Below are 11106 nucleotides of genomic sequence, written 5' to 3'. Positions count from 1 at the left end.
ACAAAAATCATTCTCTTTTGCTTTCCATACATAACTTTCATAGAAATCCATATTGACACATTTTAAACCTAGTAAAACTTTCTTCGAATGAAATAATTTTATACCTTTCTCACTCATGTGCCCAAGTATATTGTGTCATAGTGTTTTTTTAGAATCTACAACAATTTTTTATTCTCCTTGACCAACTACATCAACTATTCTTGAACATTCATTTTTCTCTTAAATAGTTGAAGTAGAAGGAACCATATGACATGTACAAATATATAATGTTTCTACTTTCACACATTTTGCTACTACTAACCTTTTGAAACCTTCCAATTTTTGTCATTAAAAATAACCATCCAACCCTCATCATCTAGTTGCTCTACTAAAATTAAATTCCTACTTACTCTTGGAACATGTCTCACCTCTTGTAGAAGCCAATGATTCCCATTCTGCAACTTAATTTTAATTTTCCCCTTTCTAATCATCCGATAAGGTTCATTATCTCCCAAATAAATCCCTTTGGACATAATCGAGAAAATAACCTCCATGGGGAGTATCATGAAATGAAGCCACTGAGTCTAAAACCCATGAATCGTCGACATTTTCTAAGGAAAGAAGAAAAGTTTCCTCTTTAGATTTATTATTTACCACAATTGCGTACTTGTTTCCATCTTGTTTGCCTCCTTCATTGTTCTTTTGAGTCCAACTATTTTTCTTCTTATGCCCTGGTTTCCTACAGTACCAACAATCTCTTGGTCCTCTAGATTGATATCTATTTCCCTTTGACTTCCTCTTGATTTCTCATAATTTCTTGAATTATTTCCTCTTTCATTTGTTCTTCTTCTTCTCTGTATATTCAAAACACTTCCTGATGTAGATGCACCTAAGATTTTCCTATGAGTTTCCTTACTCATAATCAAACCAATAAAATTATCAAATTTTAGGGTATTAGAACCATAAACAGAGTTACTCACAACCATTACCAATCCATTCCAACTTTCGGATAAAGAACACAAAATCAAGAGAGCCTTGATTTCTTCATCAAATCAACATTTATAGAAGATAACTAATGCTAACTGTATTAAACTCGTATAAATGATCAACAAAAAATCCACCTTTTGTCATCTTCATATTAAATAAACTCTTCATGAGAAATACCTTGTTTGAAGCAAAGGGCTTTTCATACAACTTTTTGAGGGTTTGCATCAACTCTTCAATCGTCTTTGCTTTCATAATATTAAATGTCACTGATTGTGCTAGGATTAAATGCCACTGATTATGCTAGGCACAATCAAATACTTATAAGTGCATTTATATCCAAAATATCCCAGTCATCATCCATCATAGTTGTTAGTTTCTTGGATTTTCCTTGCAATGGTTACCATAAATCCTTCTAATAAAGATAGTCCTCCATTTGTATTTTACAAAGCTGAAAGTTTTGCCCATTAAAATTCTCAACCTTTAACTTACCCTCGTTTGTCATCACCCCCACTTAACCATGAGACTCACACTCAATTGTGAGACCTTTCTATAAAGGATAACTAAAAACAACTTTGCTCTGATACCACTTGTTGGGTTTGAAGAGACAAAAAAAAAAAACATGAAAACATAACCAGTAGCAATAAAAGAATAAATCACATAGAAGAGAATACAAGACACAAAGATTTAATATGCTTCACCCATTCTCTAGGTTATGTCCACCAAACAATGAGTCCAATATTCTTATTATTTAGTGATTACAACTTGATTGCAATCTACAATCCCTTACAACTTAATATCATTGCAAGAAGCTACTATTTCATCATATATTATGAAATCCCTAACCCTAAGACATTTTAGACAAGCTTTTTTTTGCTTACAAAATTATGGTTAGAATATGTCATCCAATAGAAAAATAGAAATTGATGCTTTTTACAATTAAAAAGTTAGTTGAGATTTTGGGGGTGTTGCCCCTGAAAACCCCTATGAGGGTGTTGCCTCTTGACCCTACCTTGTATATAGAACCTTCCATTTTCTCCATTTCTCATCATATAATTCTATGATCAAGAATCCACAATTTCAAGCATGCTAACACTCAAGTTCAAGCATTTAGCCTTTACTTCTTCAAGCACTCCATTAAATATCAATGATCCAATCATTCAAGCAATTGAAGGAGTGTTGTTAGAAAGTGAAGTCCACAAAGATAACTGGGGGGGGGTGGTGGGTTATTTAGTTATGTAATTAAAAAACCCTCAATATCCTTGTAAATTCCAAAATACGTAAACAATAGATGCAACAACCATAGAAGGATAACCACACACAATAACACCAAATCTGTTAACTAGGAAAACCCTTGATCAGAGCGAAAACCCTAATGGGGATGGTACACACAAAATGATGTAATGATATCTAAGTTCTTCATGAAAGGATGGACCTTGTTAGGATTAAATGAAATACATTCAATACATATTAGTTCCTATTAGGAGACTCTAAATCCATGTTAGGAAATTCCAACCCTGTTAAGAGTTATTTAGGAAGATAGATGGATCCACTGTCCAAAAAATTCAATACTATCCTCGTTGAATAAAATAATTGTTCATCAATATTGTCCAACAACTTTGCTAAATACAGTTCCTTGTCAGCTAACTATGCCTCAACTACACCAAACACTTCTTTAATCCAAAATATTTTTGCATGTAAGTTTGTGTAAAAGAATAAATCACATAGAAGAGAATACAAGACACAAAGATTTAATATGCTTCACCCATTCTCTGGGTTATGTCCACCAAACAATGAGTCCAATATTCTTATTATTTAGTGATTACAACTTGATTGCAATCTACAATCCCTTACAACTTAATATCATTGCAAGAAGCTACTATCTCATCGTATATTATGAAATCCCTAACCCTAAGACATTTTAGACAAGCTTTTTTTTGCTTACAAAATTATGGTTAGAATATGTCATCCAATAGAAAAATAGAAATTGATGCTTTTTACAATTAAAAAGTTAGTTGAGATTTTGGGGGTGTTGCCCCTGAAAACCCCTATGAGGGTGTTGCCTCTTGACCCTACCTTGTATATAGAACCTTCCATTTTCTCCATTTCTCATCATATAATTCTATGATCAAGAATCCACAATTTCAAGCATGCTAACACTCAAGTTCAAGCATTTAGCCTTTACTTCTTCAAGCACTCCATTAAATATCAACGATCCAATCATTCAAGCAATTGAAGGAGTGTTGTTAGAAAGTGAAGTCCACAAAGATAACTGGGGGGGGGGGGGTGGTGGGTTATTTAGTTATGTAATTAAAAAACCCTCAATATCCTTGTAAATTCCAAAATACGTAAACAATAGATGCAACAAGCATAGAAGGATAACCACACACAATAACACCAAATCTGTTAACTAGGAAAACCCTTGATCAGAGCGAAAACCCTAATGGGGATGGTACACACAAAATGATGTAATGATATCTAAGTTCCTCATGAAAGGATGGACCTTGTTAGGATTAAATGAAATACATTCAATACATATTAGTTCCTATTAGGAGACTCTAAATCCATGTTAGGAAATTCCAACCCTGTTAAGAGTTATTTAGGAAGATAGATGGATCCACTGTCCAAAAAATTCAGTACTATCCTCGTTGAATAAAATAATTGTTCATCAATATTGTCCAACAACTTTGCTAAATACAGTTCCTTGTCAGCTAACTATGCCTCAACTACACCAAACACTTCTTTAATCCAAAATATTTTTGCATGTAAGTTTGTGTAAAAGAATAAATCACATAGAAGAGAATACAAGACACAAAGATTTAATATGCTTCACCCATTATCTGGGTTATGTCCACCAAACAATGAGTCCAATATTCTTATTATTTAGTGATTACAACTTGATTGCAATCTACAATCCCTTACAACTTAATATCATTGCAAGAAGCTACTATCTCATCATATATTATGAAATCCCTAACCCTAAGACATTTTAGACAAGCTTTTTTTTGCTTACAAAATTATGGTTAGAATATGTCATCCAATAGAAAAATAGAAATTGATGCTTTTTACAATTAAAAAGTTAGTTGAGATTTTGGGGGTGTTGCCCCTGAAAACCCCTATGAGGGTGTTGCCTCTTGACCCTACCTTGTATATAGAACCTTCCATTTTCTCCATTTCTCATCATATAATTCTATGATCAAGAATCCACAATTTCAAGCATGCTAACACTCAAGTTCAAGCATTTAGCCTTTACTTCTTCAAGCACTCCATTAAATATCAATGATCCAATCATTCAAGCAATTGAAGGAGTGTTGTTAGAAAGTGAAGTCCACAAAGATAACTGGGGGGGGGGTGGTGGTGGGTTATTTAGTTATGTAATTAAAAAACCCTCAATATCCTTGTAAATTCCAAAATACGTAAACAATAGATGCAACAAGCATAGAAGGATAACCACACACAATAACACCAAATCTGTTAACTAGGAAAACCCTTGATCAGAGCGAAAACCCTAATGGGGATGGTACACACAAAATGATGTAATGATATCTAAGTTCCTCATGAAAGGATGGACCTTGTTAGGATTAAATGAAATACATTCAATACATATTAGTTCCTATTAGGAGACTCTAAATCCATGTTAGGAAATTCCAACCCTGTTAAGAGTTATTTAGGAAGATAGATGGATCCACTGTCCAAAAAAATTCAGTACTATCCTCGTTGAATAAAATAATTGTTCATCAATATTGTCCAACAACTTTGCTAAATACAGTTCCTTGTCAGCTAACTATGCCTCAACTACACCAAACACTTCTTTAATCCAAAATATTTTTGCATGTAAGTTTGTGTACTACAATACCTCATTGATTACATAGTATCGACACTAGATGATTACAACCAAGGAAATCATCCTTCTTTTATACCAAGTCCTATAATAAGTTATTGAGTCAACCTTAAGGCTTTCTCAATTTACAATGATAATATAGGATTGACTTAAGACTATTACATTTATATTTACATGTTACATTACAAAATTACATCATTTTACAAAATTATACACAACCGTTGGCTCACAATATTCATAACTCTTTACTCATTTCTCATCTGGATGTGTGCATGTGATTAAACTTAATATCTTAATCATATCTTCTACCTCTATACAAGTTTGCTTAACCATATTCTATCTCTGTTAGGAGATACAATCCAAACAAGAGTAATCACTTCCCAAAAACTCTGTTTGAACATTGCCTTCACTAAAATGATCATAACTCTATCTAGTCTTCATATTTATGCATGTGGTCTTAACTATAGTATTTAGACACTCTATAGAACATAATAAAAATTGTTTATAAATTCATTTAGATTCCTTGAACCTCACAAAGTCAAACTCTATCTACTGCTCTGGTAGTCTTTACAGAATAACCAGTATGTTGACATTAATGATAAACTTTGTTATGAATGCAACACTTAACCTTTTAATCATGTCTCCAACAATGCTAGGATACTCCTCCATAGGAATACCATTAGAATTCATGCTAACAAGTTTATCTTTGAGATCTTGTTTAATCCAATCAATGTCATTTGTTGTATCTTCTGCATCTATTCATCTTTATCTTCTTGATCCAAATAAATTGGTGAAGTGAGAACATTGCATTTGATTTGAGAGATTTGACTATTGTAAGGTGAATTCATTAATTTACTTTACCTTCATGTTATTTCAATTCAATATTAATTCCTAAAATTGGATTTTACCAAGGCAAACCCCTCATCAACAATAAAAAAACCCTTTTTTTATTACAAGTTGTGGATATCAAATCGATGAATATGTTACAAATCCGAGTACCCTTTTCAACATTCTTTAGAACAACAAAATTAGAATGAACATTGCACACTTCCAATTAGGGTTGTAGTGCACCCTTGATCGTACATTTTGCCCTTGATCATCTAGTTTTCCCCCTGATCATCTAGTTTTCCCCCAACAGATTATCAAACAATTTTTGGGTTTTGTTAGTTGCACAATTTCAAGCCCAGATTTGATGATTTCCATTCATTTTGATCAGCACAAGCACAAAATGAATCCTAAAGGTGTTCTTGCTACCTTCTTTGTACTCTCAACACATTTACTTATATTTATCTCTTACTTCCCACACCACCTAGGGTTTTCAAGGACTTGGATATCATTTTACCTATTCTTCCTAGACCTAGTTTGCATTAGTGCTCCTTATTTGTTTGGTTAGAAATAATCTATCTAGACGTCATTTTCATCAGTGCTCCTTACTTGTTTGGTTAACACTAATCTCTCTAGACCTAGTTCTTTATATTTGGGATTGAAAGGACTCATCTTCTTGACTTCCCTTCCTCTATTATTCATGTGTGTGTTGGTTATGTGATGAAAATAGGTGTTGTATCCTTGATTCACATTTCCACCACTACTCTCACCACTTAAAGTAATGATGACTACTTCTAGTTAAAGTAATAATCACTAAGTACCAAACATGTCGTTATATATGCCAATGTGACAACTTGCCTCTTTCTTAATTAAAATAAAATTTTGGAGTACACAAGCTTCCTAAATACTTATGCATTCATAATTATTACTTTATGCCATATTGAATTGTTAAAGCGGGAGGGTTACCTTGGTCCTCTTTTAATTACTACAATGATTTAATGATATGTGTACCATCTACCCCAAAATTTGCTAGAGAATCAACTAACTAATTTCCCTCCTTGAATATGTGTATAAAGTTAGTATCGTTATATTTTTGAATTAAAATTAGAGCCATTTCAAATTAAAAGTTAAACTCCCAATTTAAAAGATGGTTAACCCTTAATATATTGATACTTATCTATGAGTATCCCTTTATTTCTATATTTTAGATACCTACTTATATACCAAGTTGTAATCCTTCGATTAGAGAATTTAATTTTGTCTCATTAGTCATCATCTCCCCCAATAGAAGAGACAAATTTTCACATATAATCACTTTAGTTGAGTGGATTATACAAATTAAACCTTCTTTACCAGGATATCCTCTCGATGCATTGTCAAAGTTTAATTTATATCATCCCATTGAAGGGAGATTCCATTTGCATTCACTCCTAAGTTTCTTTTTATCACCTTTGTTGGCTCCATGCATTGGTGGGATAATGAGTTTGAACCAATACTTCATAATTTTGACATCCCAATTTTTAAAAGTTTATTCAATATGATTTAATTTTCCAAGTCTATAATTAGTGACTTCAACTATGCTTTCTTCAATTTTATTGAGAATAGGAGAAGCATTTGTACTCTCTCCTTGAAAGATGCATGTATTTATTTCTTTCCAAATCTCCCAAACTAGTATTGAAGGGGAAACAATCCAAAGGATGTTATATACATTATATTCAAGTTTCTTAGCCCAATATTTAAAGTGGCTAAGGAGAGTGTTATTGAATGTTGATTTCCAATTGAAGTTGTGGCTAAGTCAGTCCCAACATCTTACTACATATGGAAAAATCAAGAAGAGATGATTAATGGGTTCCTCATTGTTTTCACACAAAGAGAATCTAGACAGACCTTCAAAACCAATCTTCTTAAGATACTTTGCAGTAAGAATTCTCTTTTGGAGTGTAGTCCAAAGGAATATTCCAACCTTAGGAAAATAAGGATGATCCTAGCACAGGTGGATAGGGAGATATGTTTTCTTCTAACCATTAGTATTAATTAAATATTCATATCCATTTTGAGTATATTCCATTTTTAGAGCCTCCCATAATTAATGTGTATTTTCTATTTTTAAATATATTTTTCTTGTATATAGAATCTATCTAAGTTCTACCTTTTCAAAGGGTGATAAAGAATATTCTTCTAAAAAAAATCATTGTCATTCTTCTTTTAAGGGGTTATCTAAAATGATATAGTAATAATTAATACCTCCCTCGAGATGTTGTTAACATTTCCTTGATGCAAGAAGAAAGATTTACATTATCTAAAGAGGATAAACCATTCCACGAGTCTCCCCAAAAGAGAGCCTCCTCCTCATTACCAATATCCCATGTTAGTTTGTCTAGAGGTCTACACTCTAGCATAAAATTCCATATCCTAGATCCATTAACGGTTTCCTATTTTTGAATATTGATAAAGGATTTAAATATCTATGATAAAAAAATTAGCCCATTTATTGCCTTCTTCTGAAAATTTTTCCAAGCAAGTTTTTTTTTTAAAGCATTTTTTTCTAGCCTAATCTTCTTTATTCCCATATATTGTCCCACTTTATTGGGGCTAACTTCTAATTATTAGAAACAACTTTCCAAATAAATTTCTTGAGATTATTCTTTAGTTGCTTAAGGTCTTCTTGAGGTAAGGGTAGGCAACACATATGATATATAGGAATAGTTGTCAATACTAATTTGATCATGGTGGCCCTACTGACATTGGTAAGCTATTTACCATCCCGAATTTCTATTTTATATTTTATCTTTGTCATGATATGATCCCATAACATATTCTATGTAACTTATTCCAAGGGGATACCAAGGTATTTGTATGGAGAATTATTAATCATGTAACTAAAAATAAATCAAAATGAATCTTAAGTCTAATAACATAGACAAAAGTAGATCCAAATCCTAGACCTAATGAAACCCTACCCTCGATGCTTAAAAACTTGAAACTTTGTTCATTAATAATAAATAATGATAAACCCTAAACCTAAGATGAGACAAATTGTAACATCAAACCCCCTAATCATAAAACTAAGTTTGGACTTAAAAAATATTAACCTGAGGCCTAATTTGGCCTTGACCTTACAGTAGGTCAAATTGAATCCTAACATTTATCCTATTTAAACACTAAAGTAAATTCAACTCTAACCCTGAGCCTAATCAAATACTATAAGAAATTAAACCTAGCAAATATCAAATTTGTATTGTTCCTTTAATCCAAACAAATCAACATTACTTAAAATCAAATGAAGTCTTAACCATATTAAAATTTAACATTGAACTTTGTTGAATTGAAATCTCAATCTATAAGCTTATATCAATACCGACATGAACTTCGAAGCTAATGTAATTATATTTTTAAACAAAATTATTAATTCTATAACTAAAAATAAATCAACATGAAGTCTAGTCCTATTATTAGAGAAAGGAAGATCTAAAACTCAAAGCAAATGAAACCCCATCCCTGATGCTTAAAAATTTGAAACTTTGTTCACTAAAAAAAAGAAAAGAGGTTAACCCTAAACCTAAGAAGATATATATTGTAACATTGAACCCCTAGTAAAGAAAGTTCAAACCCAATCATAAAGCTAATTTTGAACATCAAAATAAATTAAACAATGACCTTACAATAAAATAAATTGAACTCTAATGTGAATCCCATTTGAAAAATAAAGTAAATTCAACCCTAATCCTACGCCTAATTAAATATTGTAAGAAATTGAACCTAAAAAATGTCAAATTTGTGTTGTTCCTTTAATACATTGGACATTATCAAACTACATGCTCGCTCCACAAGCTTAAATCATTACCAACATTAACTTTGAACCTAATGTAATTTTAATCTTTAAACAAATGATTTAATCATGTAAGTAAAAATAAATCAAAATGAATCCTAAAACAAATAATATACGAAGGTAGATCCAACCACAAACCATATGAAATCCCACCCTTGACGCTTAAAATATTGAACCTTTGTTCGCTAATAATAAACAAAAATAAACCTTGAACCTAATGGGAGACAAATTGTACCATCAAACCTCTAGTAAACAAAGTTAAAAAATAATCATAAAATTAATTTTGAACTTCAAAAAAGATTAAATAGTAACCTTAGGCCAAATTTGACCCTAACTTTGTAGAACAAATTGAAATATAACATGAATCCTATTTGAACACTAAATAAAATTTAATCCTAACCCTAAGCCTAATCAAACACTATAATAAATTATATGTAAGAAATGTCAAATTTTTGTTTTTCCTCTATAACAAATTAATTTCCATTACATAGGATAGGAAAGGAAAGGAAAGGGGCTTTTATAGTCCACAACACCAGCCATAGTTTTTGGGTTGACATATGGTGATAGTGATATGGGACTACCTCGTACTCCTTTTCAGGAGGTACCTAACTGCACTACAAATCAGGTATACATACCCTACCCCCGAGTGGGATTTGAACTTGTGACCTCTCTTTCAAGAGTACAGGTTCTCCACCACTAGGCCAACTCAAGAATCAAGTCAAATCCAAACCATATTAAAGCTTAATTTTAAACATTGTCAAACTCAAACCTCATTCTACAAGCTTAAATCAATACGAATGTTAAATTTGAATCTAATGTAATTTTAATATTTAAACAAAAGTATTAATTGAGTTACTAAAAAAGAATCCTAAATATAATAGTAGAAAAGGTAGATCCAAAATCCAAACCAAATGAAACCCCACCCCTGATGCTTAAAAACTTAAAACTTTGTTTGCTAAAAAATAAACAAAAGTAAACCTTAAACCTAAGGTGTGATAAATTATAGCATTGAACCCATAGTAAATAAAGTTCAAACCTAATGATAACACTAATTTTGAACATCAAGACATATTAAATAGTAACTTTAGGACAACTTTAATTCCAACCTTACATTAGAACAAATTGAACCCTAACAAATATCCTATTTGAACACTAATATCAAATTAAACCCTAACCCTAAGTTTGATTAAACACTATAAGAAATTAAACCTAACAAATGTCAAATTTATGGTGCTCTTTTAATCCAAACAAATTGAATTTACATATAATCAATTCAAATCCTAAGCATATTAAAATTTAACCTTAAACATTGTTGAACTCAAACCTCGCTCCACAATCTTAAATCAATACCAATGTTAGATTTGAAGCCAATGTAATTGTAATATTTAAAAAAGAGTATTAATATTATGAATAAAAAATAAATTAAATGAATCCTATAATAGTAGAAAAATGTAGATCCAAACCCCAGACCAAATGAAACTCCACCCCCAATGCTTTAAAACATGAAAATAATTTTGTTCACAAGAAATAAAAGTAAACCCTGAACCTAAGGTGAGTCAAGTTGTAACATCAAATCCCTTGTAATATAAGCTCAAAACTAATCATAAAACTAATTTTAAATATAAAGATAAATTAAACTGTAACATTC

The sequence above is a fragment of the Cupressus sempervirens genome, chromosome 1 (assembly GCF_028749045.1).
Source record: "Cupressus sempervirens isolate cs-2001-9-10 chromosome 1, ASM2874904v1, whole genome shotgun sequence".
NCBI lineage: Eukaryota > Viridiplantae > Streptophyta > Pinopsida > Cupressales > Cupressaceae > Cupressus > Cupressus sempervirens.
The sequence above is the reverse complement of the archived record's forward strand: the minus strand, read 5'-3'. Positions refer to the sequence as shown.